Below are 17,664 nucleotides of genomic sequence, written 5' to 3'. Positions count from 1 at the left end.
TTTTGTACCTCTTCCATTTTATGTAGAATTGTATGTGTTTACATATGCTGATAAGTCAGCATACCAGCAATTAAGCTAGAAGGCCATTCTGGCCACAGGAGTGTACAGCCAGTACTCTGTAAATACCGTATATACTCGAGTATAGGCCGACCCGAATATAAGCCGAGGCCCCCAATTTACCCCCCAAAAAACTGGCAAACTTATTGACTCGTGTATAAGCCGAGGGTGAGACATGCCTGTCCATCCCTGTGTGTCCGTCCATCCCTGTGTGTCCGTCCATCCCTGTGTGTCCGTCCATCCATCCCTGTGTGTGTGTGTGTCCATCCATCCATCCATCCCTGTGTGTGTGTGTCTCCATCCATCCATCCATCCATCCCTGTGTGTGTGTGTCTCCATCCATCCATCCATCCATCCCTGTGTGTGTGTGTGTCTCCATCCATCCATCCATCCCTGTGTGTGTGTGTATCCATCCATCCCTGTGTGTGTGTGTGTCTCCATCCATCCATCCATCCGTGTGTGTGTGTCTCCATCCGTGTGTGTGTGTGTGTGTGTGTGTGTGTGTGTGTGTGTGTGTGTGTGTGTGTGTCCAGCCTACCTGTGTCCCGAGCCTTTGTCCCGAGCCTCCGTCCCGTGCCTTGCCTCCTTGCCTCCGTCCCGTGTCGTGCCTTGCCTTCGTCCCGTCCCGTCCCGTCCCGTCCCGTCCTGTCCCGTGCCGTGCCTTGCCTTGCCTCCGTCCCGTGCCCTCTTCGTCGGCGGCCATTGTAAAATTCAAAAGCCGCGCCTCCTCCTTCGCCTGTGATAGGCGGAACACTGAATTTCCCAGCAGCCTGTGTTCCGCCTATCACAGACGTCGTATCATCCTCGTCCGTAGTACGAGGATGAGACGATGCCCGTGATAGGCGGAACACAGGCTGCTGGGAAATTCAGTGTTCCGCCTATCACAGGCGAAGGCGGAGCCGGAGGCGCGGCTTTTGAATCATAGAATGGCCGCTGTCTGTCTGCTCGACACGCTGATCGAGCGGGCAGACAGCGATGACTCGAGTATAAGCCGAGGGGGGCACTTTCAGCCTCAAAAAAGAGGCTGAAAATCTCGGCTTATACTCGAGTATATACGGTATGTCTTATCAATCATTTGTTTTTCACAATGAAAAGTCGTTTTGTAATGAAAAAAGCTGCTCAGCTATTATTTTCTCCACAATGGAGTTTTTGCCTCTTTGGCCAGGACTACCTCCACCTAATCGTGTGGAGTTTCCAGGTTAAAGATGATAGCAGGTATGGTTAGTGATCAAAATATTGATCAAAAGAGAGGAGACTGTAATGGAAATTTGTAGGTTCTGTATATAATTGTATTCTATTTTATATGTATTGCACAATGCCCTCACTGTGCACACGGCACTAATAATGTTTTCATTACATGTTTTGCATTCTTTCGAGTTCTGATTAGAATAAGCCTGCCTATGTAACGCCCCTTGTTACCATAAATGTACAATTGTAATATTAATGTGATACCTACGTAATCATGTGTATAAAAACCTTCAAATGCGTCATAATAAAGGAGAACGGTTATTTGGAAAGATGCTGAGCGTATCTTTTGTGTCTGCTCCCTACTGCAGTAGTTATTAATTTGGAACCACTAATCAATATGAGGATAGGAGTTGCCTATCATCAAAATATCCATTTCACTATGGGACAAATCTGTGAAATTCCTTGAGTGGTCCAGTCAGAGCCTGTACTTGAACCCGATTGAACGTCTCTGGAGAGATCTGAAAATGGTTGTGCACTGACGCTCCCCATTCAACCTGATGGACCTTGTGAGGTCCTGCAAAAAAGAATGGGAAACACTGCCCAAAAATAGGTGGACCAAGCTTGTAGCATCATACTCAAAAAGACTTGAGGCTGTAATTGGTGCAAAAGGTGCTTCAATAAAGTACTGAGCAAAGGCTGTGAATACTTATGTACATGTGATTTTTTTTTTTTTTTTTCATTTTTTTTTTTTAAACAAATTTGCACAGATTTCAAACAAACTTCCTTTACATTGTTATTATGGGGTAATGTTTGAAGAATTGTGAGGAAAATAATAAATTTAATCCATTTTGGAATAAGGCTGTAACATAACAAAATGTGGAAAAAGTGAAGTACTGTGAATACTTTCCGGATGCACTGTAGCTCAGACCAAAATGAGGAACAAATGAGGAAGAAAAAGGCACAGTTGGGAGTGATGCATTCTGTGGGGGTACATGGTACATGCTTACCAATGGAATTTTTATTTATTAGAGGTATTTATATAGTGGCAATAATTTATGCAAAACCTAAAAGAGATGTATGGGATTTCTTTTTTTTGTTGAATCATACTTACCTAGGTGGATGAATGCAGCATCGGTCCCCCCGCCAGCTCTGACACTGAGAACCCCCACGCTCACTGGAGTGCTGGGCTGTGGAGGGGACGGGAGCAGCTGGCTCAGGCTCTCAGCTGCTCACTGAGAGGCTGAGCCGGTGCTGGTCCAGGTATGTATGCGGATCCTGATCATATAGTTGCGATCCATCCTGAGCCTGGACCTGGCTCTGTGACATCAGCTGATAGCAGGCTTCAATCTGCTGTCTGCTAAAAAACGAGTCACAGAAGTCCAGAACGAACTGCACTCTTGTGATCCACAGGGGAAGTACAGCCAAACGAGATTTGTCTCTACTTCTCCTTTAACCACACTCAGTCCCTGCCCTCAAGGAGCTTACATACACAGTTCCCTATCTCACATGCATACATACACATACTAAGGCCAATTTTCCTACCAGCATGCCTTTGGAGTATGGGAGGAAACTGGAGTACTGGAAGCAAACCCACACAAGCAAAGGGAGAACATGCAAACTCCATGTAGGTAGTGTCCTGGTCACGACTGAACATCTCACAGTGCACTGTTCGATCCATCATCCAAAAATGGAAAGAATATGGGACAACTGCAAACCTACCAAGACATGGCCGTCCACCTAAACTGACAGGCCGGGCAAGGAAAGCATTCATCAGAGAAGCAGCCAAGAGGCCCATGGGAACTCTGGAGGAGCTGCAGAGATCCACAGCTCAGTTCAGAGAATCTGTCCACAGGACAACTATTAGTCGTGCTCTCCACAAATCTGCCCTTTGTGGAAGAAAGCCATTGTTGAAAGAAAGCCATAAGAAGTCCCGTTTGCAGTTTGCTAGAGGACATGTGGGGGACACACCAAATGTCAGGAAGAAGGTGCTCTGGTCAGATGAGACCAAAATTTAACTTTGTGCCCTAAAAGCAAAACACTGCACATCACCCTGAACACACCATGCCCACCGTGAAACATGGTGGTGGCAGAATCATGTTGTGGGTATGCTTTTCTTCAGCAAGGACAAGGAAGCTGGTCAGAGTTGATGGAAAGATGGATGGAGCCAAATAACGGGCAATCTTAGAAGAAAACCTGTTAGAGTCTGCAAAAGACATGAGACTGGGGTGGAGGTTCACCTTCCAGCAGGACAATGACCCCTAAACATACAGCCAGAGTTACAATGGAATGGTTTAGATCAAAGAATATTCATGTGTTTGAATGTCATAGTCAAAGTCCAGACCTAAATCCAATTAAAAAATCTGTGGCAAGATTTGAAAATTGCTGTTCACAGACGCTCTCCATCCAATCTGACAGAGCTTGAGTTATTTTGCAGAGAAGAATGGGCAGAAATGTCCCTCTCTAGATGTGCAAAGCTGGTAGAGACATCCCAAAAAAGAGTTGCAGCTGTAATTGCAGTGAAAGGCAGTTCTACAAAGTACTGACTCAGGGGGGCGCTATACAAATGCACCCCACACTTTTCACATATTTATTTGTAAAAAAAAATTGAAAACCATTTATCATTTTCCTTCCATTTCACAATTATGTGCCACTTTGTGTTGGTCTATCACATAAAATCCCAATAAAATACATTTACGTCTTTGGTTGTAACATGACAAAATGTGGAATAATTTCAAGGGGTATGAATACTTTTTCAAGGCACTGTAAACAGGGTATTATCGAGCAGCCTCATCATTTTCCACTGCTCTAATCCATATGTTGCCGTAGATAGAATAAGGCTCTGTTTACTACTGTAATCTATACACACCAATATCCTACTACAGCCTTGTGTAAGGACCCCTCCCCCCTTCCTCTATGTAGACCCGAGCGGCTTAACTCTGCTCATCTGGAAACCAAATTATGTGTGTCAATTACCCCTTTGACCCATTAAAGATAGAACTGAAGCCAAAGCCGCTCATCTAACTACAGGAACGCAGGGCTTTGCTTAATAAAGGGCAACGTGCCAAAGCAACCAATCGGGATTCTTCTTTTAGTGATCCAACTTTTGTTAATTGGAAGCTGATATAGATTTAGCAAGCAGCAGGGCTGTAGAGAGATTGGGCTTTTTTGAAGCTAGCCATCGCTAATGATGTACATTGAATGGCTTGCAACACAAATATTCTCATCAAAATGTCTGTGTGATGGAAAAGGATGGAGCATACAAGAGTGCCGAAACCAGAATGACAAAATGATGTTCTACGTAACTTGCTACAATTAAAGTCTATGTGAACCCAATTACTAAAATCTCAGATAAGACTTAAAGCGGAACTTCACCCTAAAACGGAAATTCCTTTGATGCCCCCCCCCCCCCCAACATTTTTGAGATTTCTTCTTTTTTTAAATGGGGGAGGGGGTGCCTATTTCTAGCATGGATACTTCCATTGGAATCACCTAGGAGATGCCACCAGAAGTTGTCCCCCCACCACCTGCAACTTCCAGGGACACGTCACAGGTCCCAGGAGGCTTCGGGATCAGTCATAGGTGCAGCACAGCTCAGGCATGCGCAGTGGGGAGCCGGCTGCGAAGCCGTAAGGAGTCACAGCTGGCTTCTCCCAGTTAACCTGACAGCGCCGGGCACCCACATGCCACGTACACACGATTGGAGTTTCTGACGGGAAATGTTGGATGTGAGCTTGTTGGCGGTAAGTCCAACCATGTGTATGCTCCATCGGACATTTGTTGTCGGACTCAAATTTTCCGCCAACAAATGTGTGTTGTCAGACTTTCTGATCATGTGTACACAAGTCCATCGCACTAAGGTCCAAAGTACAGACACGCGTGCTCGGAATCAAGTACGAGACAGAAGCGCTCGGTCTTGTAAAACTAGCGTCCGTAATGGAGATATCACATACGTCTTGAACGTCACTACGTTCGTAATTGTTGGCCAAAATTTGTGTGACCGTGTGTAAGCAAGACAAATTGGAGCCAATACCCTTCGAACAAAAATCCACGGTTTTGTTGTCGGAAAGTCCGATCGTGTGTACAGGGCATAAGACTGGTGAAGACAGCACTGGATCCCTAACCAGTTACGTTTTTCTTTGACCTCCGAAAGATTTACCCCCTTTCATGACCAGGCCATTTTTTGCTATACAACACTGCGTTATTTTAAGTGGCAATTGCGCAGACATGTAACTCTGTACACATATAAAATTGATATCATTTTTTTTTTGTTTACAAATAGAGCTTTCTTTTGGTGGTATTTTATCACCATTGTGTTTTTTATTTTTTGCGGTATAAACAAAAAAAGACCGACAATTTTGCAAAAAGAAAAACTATATTTTTTACTTTCTTCTATAAAACATATCCAATAAATAAAAAATAAAAAAATCACATTTAATTTCAATTTAGACGAATATGTATTCTGCTACATATTTATGATAAAAAATCCATATAAGCATATATTGATTGGTTTGCGAAGAAGTTATAGCGTCTAAACCTATGGTATATATGCTGAAATTTATTTTTTTTAACAAGAAGAATATGCTGGAATTTTTATTTACTTATTTACTTTATACTAGTAATGGTGACAATCAGCAACTTATGGCGGATAACAATATTGCGGTGGACAATCGGACACTAAGGCTTGATTCACACTAAGCCCTTGTACACACGGTCGGAGATTCCGACAACCAAATCCGTTGGATTTTGTCCGTCGGATCTTGTCCGAAACTGTTGCATACACACGGTCGGACAAAGTTGTTGGAAAATCCGATCTTTCAGAACGTGATGACGTAATTTAGTTACGACGGGACTACGTTCAGGCTAGTAGCCAATAGCTTTGATGTAGGAATTTGATCTGAGCATGCGTGGCACTTTGTCCGATCGGAATTCTCTACACATGATCGGAGTATGTCTGATCGGAGCATTTTGTCTGAAAATTTTACCAACAAGTTGGAAAATTTGGTCCGACAGATATTCCGACGGAAACAGTCCGATGCAGACCACACACAGTCGGAATATCCGACAAAACACTCCGATCGGACACATTCCATCTGAATCTCCGATCGTGTGTACAAGGGCTTAGGCGTTTTTTTGATGCATTTTGCAGAAATGCAGGGACATTTTTTAACATGGGTTCCTATGGAACATATTCACATCAATGCATTTTTGTGCCTCTGCGTTTTTGGAGAGGGTCAGGGACTTTTTTTCATGCAAAATGCAGCGTTTTGCATGTTATAGAAGTCAACGGACCTGCATAAAAAGACGCATACCATGATTTTACCGCAATTTTGCCACGATTTGCATTTGCGTTTTGTTTTTTATTTTTATTTTTTTCACTGTATATAGCTGGTTGCTAAGCAACCACAGTGTAAAAAAAACACGCAAAACGCGGTAAAAACGCGTGTCCAAAAACGCAAAAAGCACTGCAAAAACGCTCAAAATCAACATGCATAGATGTGAATCGAGATTAACTGACATTTTTTACACTTTGTGGGAACCAATGAGTGACACTAATATAGTGATCAGTGCTAAAAATATCCACTGCTACTGTACTAATGGCAATGGCTGGGAAGAGGTTAAACAGGGGCGATCAAAGGGTTAAATGTATGCCTAGCCAGTGTTTTTCTGTGTACTGTGTTAGGTGCTTTTTATGAAAGGAAGTGATGGATTTTACTTTGCAGGGACACAAAATCCCTCACTCCCCCCTCCCCTGTCAGAACGAAGCTCTGCCTTGTTTACATTCTGTGTCTCTGACCAATGATTGGTGGGTGTTAGAGGACATGCAGTGCCCGGCACCTGCAAACTGGCTTTTGCTGTGAGTGTGTGCACCCCTAGGCGGAAGTGCAGAATCGTGTAATATACTGTAGCAGTATATCTGCTATGGGCTGTTCCTGAAGTGGTTAAAAGTGAGCAGCTACATCATTTTTTTAATAAAACACTGACGAACCCTGTTAATCACTTAAGAAGATTTTACCCCTTTCATGACCAGGCCATTTTTTTTGCTGTTCGGCACTATGCTATTTTAACTGGTCATGCATGCGGGCAGTCTGACACTAACTGACACTGGTTGGGGACTGACTGACACTGACATCACCAGTGACACTAATATAGTGATCAGTGCTAATACTATACACTGTCCAGTACTAATGATGACACTGCCCGGGAAGGGGTTAACATCTAGGGGAACTGTCAATAAGAGAAAGAGAGAGCCACCGCTCCAGGCCAATCCACCAGAAAAATGGTTTGATTTCCAGGCGAAGGAGTCCCAGGTGCTGGCTAATTGCACGAGCAAATAGATAGGAAGAAAAGAAACTCTGGACAGCTGCACTCCGGATGGAATCTGTAGTAAGTTGTGCCTTTATAGCTATGAGTAAGCACTGATTTTGGTGCGAAACGCGTCAGTGTTTTTGTTCTATGTTCTCTTTTGCTGTGGTTCATCTGATGTAATTTTTACTTGAAAAATAGAGGCACAAGTTACTACAGATTCCATCCGGAGTGCGGCTGTCCAGAGTTTCTTCTCTTCCTATCTATCTAGGGGAACTGTGTGCCTAACAATGTGCTGCTTTTACTAATTGCTCCATGTAGGGAGCCCTGTGTTGTTAGTAAACACATGGCTCTGTACTGTGAATCTTGAAACCAATCAGCAGGTACTGGCCGTAAATCACTGGCCGGGACCTGCTGACCGACGAGTACAAATCAGGTGGCAGACGTGGGCCACCTACCCGGAGATGTAAATCACGTACATGTAAGTGATCGGGTGCAGAGTGGCCACCCTGTTGACATATATGTTTATTCAGACGGTACTCGTTTAACTAGTAGTTAAAGAAGAATTCCAGGTATACAAAGTTACCTTCGTCCACCCCTGGGTATGCATTTCACACCTGTGGGATCCCTCAAGAACAGTCTTTGTCAACCTCTGTATCCTAGAAGTACCTGTAAAATTATTTTCAAGTCTTGAAGAACCCTTTCTAAAACCAAATTTTTGGAGCGTCAATGGGGAAAATGCCCCTGCCATTGGTGGTCAAAAGGAAAAATGCAACTCTTATGCCACGTACACACGATCGGAATTTCGGCCAGCACAAGACAGATGAGAGCTTTTCAGCGGAAAATGCGACCGTGTGTATGCTCCATCAGAATTTAGCTAGCCGAATTCCCGCCAAAAATTTGATAGCATGTTCTCAATTTTCCAGATGGAAAAACTTTCTATCGGAAATTCCGATCGTGTGTATGCAATTCCAACGTGCAAAAACTCATGCATGCTCAGATTCAGCTACGAGATGGAAGCTATTGGCTACTGGGTATTGAACTTACTTTTTCTAGTCCCGTCGTAAGCGGTGTAGGTCACCGCGTTCTTGGCAGTCGAAATTTGGTGTGACCGTGTGTAGGCAAGACAGTTTGAGCGGAATTCCGTCAGAATTCCGATAGGAAACTCATCAGAGCTTTTTCCGACGAGAATTCCGATTGTGTGTACACGGCATTACAGTTGTGTATCGAATGTCACCTTTAGAGACAGCTAAAAGGATAATTGGGTCATGCTGCTGATTTTGCCAAGTAGAGTTTTTCCTGCAACTACGTTGGCACCATCAGGTGGGACATCAATCAGCCACAGCTCAAGGAACCCCTGGCAACCTCTGGAGGAACCCTTGTTGAGAATGGCTGCTTTAGAAGCTGAAAATCACTGAAGCAGATGCCACTCCTCCAGTGATCTCCACTCACTTCAGGATCCCGTACCAAGTCTGTCCTGGAACTACGTTGGCACCATCAGACGGGACGTCAATCAGCCACAGCTCAAGGAACCCCTAGAAAACTCTGGAGGAACCCTTGTTGAGAATGGCTGCTTCAGAAGCTGGAAATCGCTGCAGCAGATAACACTCCTCCAGAGATCTCCACCCAACTCTGGGTCCTGTACGAAGATGCTACCCTGCTGTATTGTGAATAAAGGAGGTCAGCTGCTCGACACGGGTGCCATTTACAGAATGTTATGAACACAAAGAATCCTATGATTGGATGAAGTGAAGAGTGTGACATCATCTCCCAACCTCTTCATCTCATCCAATCAGTGAAAGTTTTGCATTCATTGAGAAAATGCAAAGAATTTTCTGAATAGTGCCTTTGCCAAGCAGCCAACCGCCGCTGTGTTCACAATGCAGCAGGGCAGCCACTCATGGGATCCAAGGAACAAATGGAGGTCACTGGAGTAGTGGTGTCTACTTCATTCATTTCCAGCTTACAGGAGCATTGGGCAAGTATGTCATATATATATATATATATATATATATATATATATATAAGGACATCAGTCCAACCAATGCAGAAAATATCCATAACTGGAATTTTTTCTTTAACATATCAGTGTGATTCCCCCCTCATCCCACCCCCTCTTATTCTTTCTGTCTATCTACCCCCCCAACACACACACTCTCCCGTAAATTTTCTTTTTATTCTCCTCTTCCAATATATGACCAATTTCCTGGCCACCATTTATGGGGAAAAAACAGTGCTAGTGTTTACAACTTTGTCTCCATCAATATCTCTTGTAGTTTGGGTTTTCTAGTATTTTTGTTATCTTCTCATTCCGCCCCTGGCTTCCGGCGTTCTCGCTGCACACGACATAAAAATAGACGTCTCTTTTATCTGTGCAGATATAGATTTATACTGGTGCCTCTCTGAAATCCTTAGTGCTCCAGTGAACTTCCAGCTCCACACATCTGTCGCTGCTTACAGCCACACAGCTCCAGAGGATCTGTCAGGGATTGTCATTTTAATCTACGTATTAGTGTTAATGCTGAATCTGAATGCCACGTGACACCACGGGACGCCAGAGATGGCATCAGACGGCAGAAAACATTGTGTGCAAGGGAAAAAAAAAAAAACATATTGCAAGGGTATCAAAGCCCAACGTCTTTGTCTTTCGGTGTTCTGAACAATACCAGCTGTATCCGTACAAATCCCTATTGCTTACAGGCAGAGTCTCATGCTACATGCCTACTTGTATATTACTTTAAGGACAACTCCAGGGAAAGAACTGAAAACATATGCACAGGAACTTTTGCAGCTGCCAAAAGATCTGGAAAGTTATGAACATACTCCAAACCCTCTGCTGTGCTACATGACTGGATAGCACAGAGAACACATGGAGCCTGCACAGAGCAGGGCCAGTGCTACCACTAGGAAACCTAGGCAGCCGCCTAGGGCACCTGGCCACTGGTGTTCCTACTCTCTTCTCTCTGCAGCAAGCAACTAAGTCTCAGCAACAGCAGACAGCCACCGCTCGGTTTGCACATAGTGTCAGAGGCGCAGCAGCGGCAGAGGACTGTCTGTGTCCCCACTCCCGAATGAATGGAAGCAAGCAAGCATTCATTGATGGGCGCTGGTAGGCTTCAAATGTGTCTCGCCTACCTCACTGATACAACTTATGTGGAGTCCTACAGTATATGCTCTGTGAATTATGAATGTCAATTTTATAAATAAGTAATTTTTTTCCTTCACTAATGTGCGATGATGAGACTGCACTGATGGGCACTGATGAGGTGGCACTTGTGGGCACTGATGAGGTGGCATTTATGAGCACTGATTAGATGGCACTGATGAGGAGGCACTAATCTGCCGCACTGAAGGGCACTGATAAGTGACATTGATATGCGTCACTGGTGGGCACTGATAGGCAGCAGTAAATGAGCAGGCATTGATGGGAAGCACTGACTGGCATCACTTATGGTCATTGATTGATGTCACTGATTGGTGGCACTGTTTGGAACTGATTGGTGGGTGGCACTGCTGGGGCTTTCCTGTAATCAAGGCACTGATGATCAGTGCCCTGATCACCTGCCCAGGTCTCCTCCGCCTTGGCTCCTTACAGAGATTAGGGGTTGCGCCGTGTCCTAGCAACATGGCATGGCCACGCTCATGCTCCTAAAACGAGAGCTGCACCATTCCTCCATCATTTGATGGTGTGCGGGCGGCAAGCGGTTAAACTGGGCCTGTGGGGCGTGTCACAGTTGTAAATATTGTAAAAACCTGAGTAAGAGCAGTGAATATGTCATCTGTAGGTCCTGAAATCTTCTTAAGACATTTTGAGCATACAACTGAGCAATATAATGGATCCCCAGAGCAGGCCAAGACTCATAATTCCTCATAATTTACAATTCCCCATAGTGGTGAACATACTGATATATTCCTGTATTGCATAATATGTCTAATTTCCTGTTCCACTTTGTGTATGAGTACTAGGGTGGTACTTTTGGAAGCATTTGCGAAGGACCCATATTCTAATTGAGCTAGTAAACAGTAATGGGAAGATCTACTTAAAAGTAATGGCTGAACAGGGTCTGTCCAATTTTCCACTCCCCACCCCACAACCTGCTGGAGTTGGGCTGCTAAAAAACACAATCTCGCATTAGGAACTGCCAACCCCCACCCCACATCTTTAGGAAGCTGAAGTGTTGAATGCTTAATTCTGGGGTTTTGGCCTCTCTATAATAAAATATGGATTTCATTGTTTAATCAAAGCAATGTCCATAAAGACATGGATGAGTGAGTTTGTGAAGGAGGATCTTGACTGGCCTGTACAACCCGATAGAACACCTTTGGGATGAATTCGAGCAAAGACTGCAAGTCAGGCCTTCTCTTCCAACATCAGTGCCTGGCCTCACAAATGTGCATCTGTAAAAATGGTCTGACATTCCCATAGACACACTCCTAAACCTTGTGGACAGCCTTCCCAGAAGAGTTGAAGTTGTTATAGCTGCAAAGGGTGGGCCAACTCAATCTTGAACCCTATGGATTCCATTAACGTTCATGTGTGTACAGGCAGGTGTCTTAATACTTTTAACAATATAGTGTACCTCTTGATTTTTTTTTTCAATTTGTTTCTATTTATATATTTATCTTTTTATTTGATATATTTTTGACTTTTATATTTTATTTGTTTTGCAGCCCTAGTGAAGAGGATGGATCTGTTTGCCCACCCCAAAATGCATTGCCCTTTTTTCTTCCATGAACCTATTTTATCATTAAAAACTTTGGAGTCTTGGACGTTTGGTACTCTCATTGGACTGTATATATAAGTTTTTATTTCCACCTGTATCCTCATTGGGGACATTCAACCTTTTCATCCAGGTGGCCTTAATTAAGGAGACCAAAAAAAAAAAGTGAATTCAAAATTGTAAACTTGTTACCAAAACAAACAGTGAGGGGTAGACTTCTGAAGGTGACATTTGTTCCGGTGACAACCAAGCCCTTGTACACACGGTCGGACATTCTGACAACCAAATCCTTCGGATTTTGTCTGATGGATTTTGTCTAAAACTGTTGCATACACACAGTCGGACAAAGTTGTCAGAAAATCCGATCGTACGTAACGTGATGACGTTATTTCGTTAGGACGGGACTATGTTCAGGCTAGTAGCCAATAGCTTTGGTCTAGGAATTAGATCTGAGCATGCGTGGGACTTTTTCCGATCGGAATTCTCTACACATGATCGGACAAAGTCCGATCGGATCATGTTGTCGGAAAGTTTTATAGCCCAGCTGGAAAACTTGGTCCGTCGGATACTCCGACGGAAACAGTCCGATGGAGCCCACACACAGTCAGATTATCTGACAACACAGTCCTATCGGACATTGTCCATCGGAATGTCCGACCGTGTGTACAATGGCTAAGAGGGGAAGTCCCCTAACTTTTTATAGATGGCCTATCATTTCCTGTTGCACCTCCAGGACAGGAAGTGAGGGGAACTATCCCCAATGGGACACAGACAGCAAATAAACTGATGGAAACTTTAGCCCTTCCCTAGTTTAACTAAAACAAAAGAAAAAAGGTGTCATGGTTATGCAGTAATCTTCCTGTGTTTGCTTACCTCCCCTCATGTGTTCAGACTAAGAGGCCAGCCACTTCCATCTGGTGGTTTTTATAACCTCTCCTCTAAGCATGGCTCCACCCCAGGCCCTATCAGGGAGCCCTATATTAACCTGTGCACTGCAGGCCATCAGTGCTGATCAACCATTGTGTATTCCTTTGTGTGTTAGCTTCCTGTTACCTGCCGTGTGCGATTCTGTTGTTTCCCGTTACCGACTTTGGCGTGTCCTAGACTATCCCTGTTTGGCTGTGATCCTGACCCTTTGGCATGTCTCCGACTATTCCCGTCTGCTTGTGGCCCCGACCTTGGCTTTGTCCCTCACCATCCCTAGCCTCCTGTTGCCTACTGTGGGTGTGAGCTGGGGGACCCTGGGGGTCGCGACCTGGAGCCAGTTGCAGCCAAGTCAATCCTCACCACTAGAGGCGCTGGTGAACACCTGCTGGCTCTTAGACTCCGTGCCCCAGGGAATCTTACGCTCTAACCCCAGTAGGATCTGTCCCCGTCTGCAGCAGTCAGCCGTAGGGTCCACAACCTTGCGGTGCACCCCTGATTCCTACGGTGTGCATCTGTCACCTCGCCTCAAGGTGACCTGACAAAAGGTTTGGGCCATACATACACTTTAACTGCTGTCTAATGAACCCACCCAAGAAAAGCATGTGCATGGGTGTGGTAGGAAAATTAGACGGTAAGCTTCTGTGTACGCTATAGGGCGCTGATGTATTTGTCAGCACTGTGTGAATAAATAAAAAAATATTATCTGTATCAGCTGCATATTATAAGAGCCGTCACTATGGCTGCCTGATCCTTTCTCCTTCATCTGCCTTGCACTGCCATCATATAGTCACAGATCTGCCTTTCCAGGCTTTGCATGAATACATTGTTTCGTTACCCCCTGCTAGGAGAGAAGGACATGTTCCACTGATCTCCCTGAACGTCCTCAAAATCCAGCCAGCCTGGTAGTTCTGATGCTTATACAATGACATTTACAATGCAGTCTGATCTCTCCAGCTCTGGAGGAAGAAGCCCGACCTTTCATCTTTCCTCTTGTCTTTCACCATGAGCCAAAGTGAGAATTGTTAAACTGATCTTATTATCCTTGTTTAAAGGCTTCACACATTTTTTCTGCTCCACCTACAGGCAGCAAAATGGCAAACACCTGAAAAGATGACACATAGATAGGCAAGGTACACCGGTAGAAAAGATGACCTTTGAATCAGGATCAAACGATGTTGTATACTTTCTTTGGAACGATATATTGATATACTGATACATGACTGTTAGATGCTTTCCTGATGCAAGATGTTAAAAATAATTATCTCATCCCTGCCACAACTCAATATATATAATATACCCAAAGTTTCCGCTTTTGCAGGGAAAATTGCCAGGTCTTTGATTTCTTTCCCATTAGCAACATCTTTGGCATATCCCATTCTCATTAGTTGAGCTGGTAAAACACCAACTAGGTACCATGTCTAAATTTACATTAAGGAGTCAGCGATTTTGTTTACTAAGCCAGTATTTCATGTAGCAACTCGCAAGAGAAGGAGTTCTTAACCTTTCTGTGATTACAACATCATTAGCCCCAATAAATAGCCCAAAAAGTCCCCATACCTAAGTGGCAGACTATCAAAATTATCATCATCCTTGTTGGTTTTACTAGGTACCAATTACTATAACCACTTGCCTACTGGACACTTTCACCCCTTTCCTGCCCAGGCCAATCTTTAGCTTTCAGCGCTGTCATACTTTGAATAATAATTGCACGGTCGTGCAACACTGTACTGATATGACATTTTTTGCATTTTTTTTTATAGACAGATAAATCTTTCTTTTGGTGGTATTTTTTTTCCATTTAATATTTTATTGGTTTTAAGAGGAAGAAAGGCATACACTTTATCAACATCAAATATAACATATTATGCATGTCTATATGCTAATCTAATATACATATAAATTCATTTTTTTCCAAGACCACGACCATGCACTCTTTGGTGGTATTTATTAGCCACTGGAGTTTTTGTTTCTTGCTAAACAGATGAAAAAAGACAAAAAATCTTTAACAAACGATTTTTCTTAGTTTCTTTTATAAAATTTTGAAAACAGGTAATTTTTCTCCTTCGCTGATGTGCGCTGATGAGGCTGCACTGATGGACACTGATGGGGCAGCACTTGTGGGCACTGGTAGGCGGCACTGATAGGCTGCACTGATGAGGAGGCACTTATGGGCACTGATCATCAGGACATTGATGATCAGTGCCCTGATTATCAGCGTAGATGCCCCCTGTCACACTTGCCTATTATTGGCTCTCCTCTCCTCATGCGGTGATGGCTTGTGAGGAAAGGAATGCCAATAACTGGCAAATGTGTTTACATTGTGATCGGCTGTGATTGGACACAGCTGAACACATGGTAAAGGGCCGCTGTGATTGGCCCCTTATCCCGATCACAGAGCGTGCCAAGGGCGCACCTCAGGGAGCATGTGGTGGATGTGGTTCTGGGAGGAGGTTAATGGGCACCCTCCCAGACCTGAATAACCACGCTCTAGCCATCATTCAGCTATAGCGCGGTTGGCAAGTGGTTAAAAAATGTCAATAGCCTGGGTTTACTATACATATGGATAGCTAGGATCAGAACAGCTGAAAGAGGATCCTAAGAATTTTATGATATTTAATACATAAGCTAGCTACTAGGGATGAGTTTGGGTTTGGTACGAAGCCTGAAGTTAGCTGTCACTGATGGGCCAATGAGTTGCAGATGATAGATTCCTCACCCCGCACCTGCATGTATACAAATGGGCAGGTGTGCTCTTGATATCATTGCTACATGGTCATATTAGGTCAATATCTGAAGTTAGTGGGAGACAGCGCTGTACTGGTTTACCCGCTGGCTGGTTACTGGTGGGTATCTCGATGGAGAGTATGGAAGGAATGACTTCCTCTGCGTTGTTGTTCAATGGTGGATGAGGGTGATAGACTCCCTTGGGGTCTGGGGCTGCTGCCTTTCTGACACAACAATAAGGTTGTTTCAGCAGAAGACACTTGGGTAAATATGAAGAGCACCTGGTGTAAAAAAAAAAAAGTCTCACTTGTTAAAACCTTTTCTTGAAAATGCGTAACTACATGTAGTGCCAATGTGCTTCGGGGAACAACCTCCTTTTTCAGGGCTGTATCAGAGTACTTTTGGAGAGTGGTGGGCTCTCAGATTGGTGGTGTGCTGACAAACTGTGGAGCTGAGGTGGATGCTTCAACCTCACAGTTTGCCGCCACACCACCAATCTGCTGTCGTGTTTTATAAACCCCTTCAGAGCCCACCACCCTCCAAAAGTACTTTGAAACAACCCTGAAGAAGGGGGGAGCGGTTCCCCCAAAACGTATTGGCCTTACTTGTACATACACATCTTCTATATTAGCTTTTAACAGTTTAACAAATTAGACTTTTTTTGACGCCTGGCGCTCCTTCATATTCACCCAATACCATGGACTTAATATGGTCATGTGGCCATATTAGGTCAATGATGTCATGAGCATCCCTGCCCATTTGTGTACATAAGTTGGGAGGTAGGAAATCTTCCTCCTGCATCTCGTTGGCCCAGCCACGAGAGCTAACTTTTGGGTTCAAACTTGGGTTTGGACTAAATCCAAGCTCAGCTACTAGCTTCAACCTGTGAGTTTTTTTCCCTGACGTTGTGCAATTAAACATAAAACGGAGGTGCAATTACTAACAATGTCACGTTAATACTAACGATGTTTTGTAATTTGACACGTCAAATCGATATCTCCACATTGATTTTAGGCTCAATAATGCAGATAATCCTGTTTCAAGTTTTTTTTTTTTTTTATTATTATTCAGAGATGCAACCCCACACCCCCATCATTTGATTCCCATATCACTCCACTGGAGCCACCTGTCATGTGTGAGATTTTGAACTGCTTTGAATGACAAGCGCCACCACCTTAGGTTTGCTTCTAGATTTCCTCACAGCTGTCCAAAAGGGATGGAAAAGAAAACTGCTCCAAATCCAGTAAATCTGTAGTTTATTCAAATGTTGAGTACATCTTCTTTTGGATGCAGGCTCTGCATGTAGATGTACTAGATGTTTGAATAAAAGCCAGAGACTTAATTAATTCAGAAACTAGTATGGCTCTATTTTACTTTATCTTTGGCAGTGGGATATATGGGATGGATTCATGAAGAACCCTTAAAGAGTTAGTTCATCTGTACAAAAAAACTGCCTATGCATGTAAGGGGTGTTTTTGTAGATTAAAAAAAAGGTGCAGCTCTGACAAAATTTGAATAATGCCCTTGCTATAGGTGTAGGTAATTTACATTTACAGTGTTTTGCTTTGCATCTTTTAAGTTTTTTTGCAGTAAACTGAAGGAAGCAATAAAACCTCTGAAGTGTATTAATGTGCTTTTATTAAACAAAATGCTCCAGGCTTACTCTACAATAGTGATGGACGAACTTCCGACGGGACGTTTCGCGAACGCGAAACGCGAACGGACACAAACGTTCGCGAAAACG

The sequence above is a fragment of the Lithobates pipiens genome, unplaced genomic scaffold, assembly GCF_037356315.1.
Source record: "Lithobates pipiens isolate NorthernLeopardFrog02 unplaced genomic scaffold, aLitPip1_a1.2 Scaffold_23, whole genome shotgun sequence".
In the NCBI taxonomy this organism is placed as follows: Eukaryota; Metazoa; Chordata; class Amphibia; order Anura; family Ranidae; genus Lithobates; species Lithobates pipiens.
Note: the sequence above shows the minus strand (reverse complement) of the source record.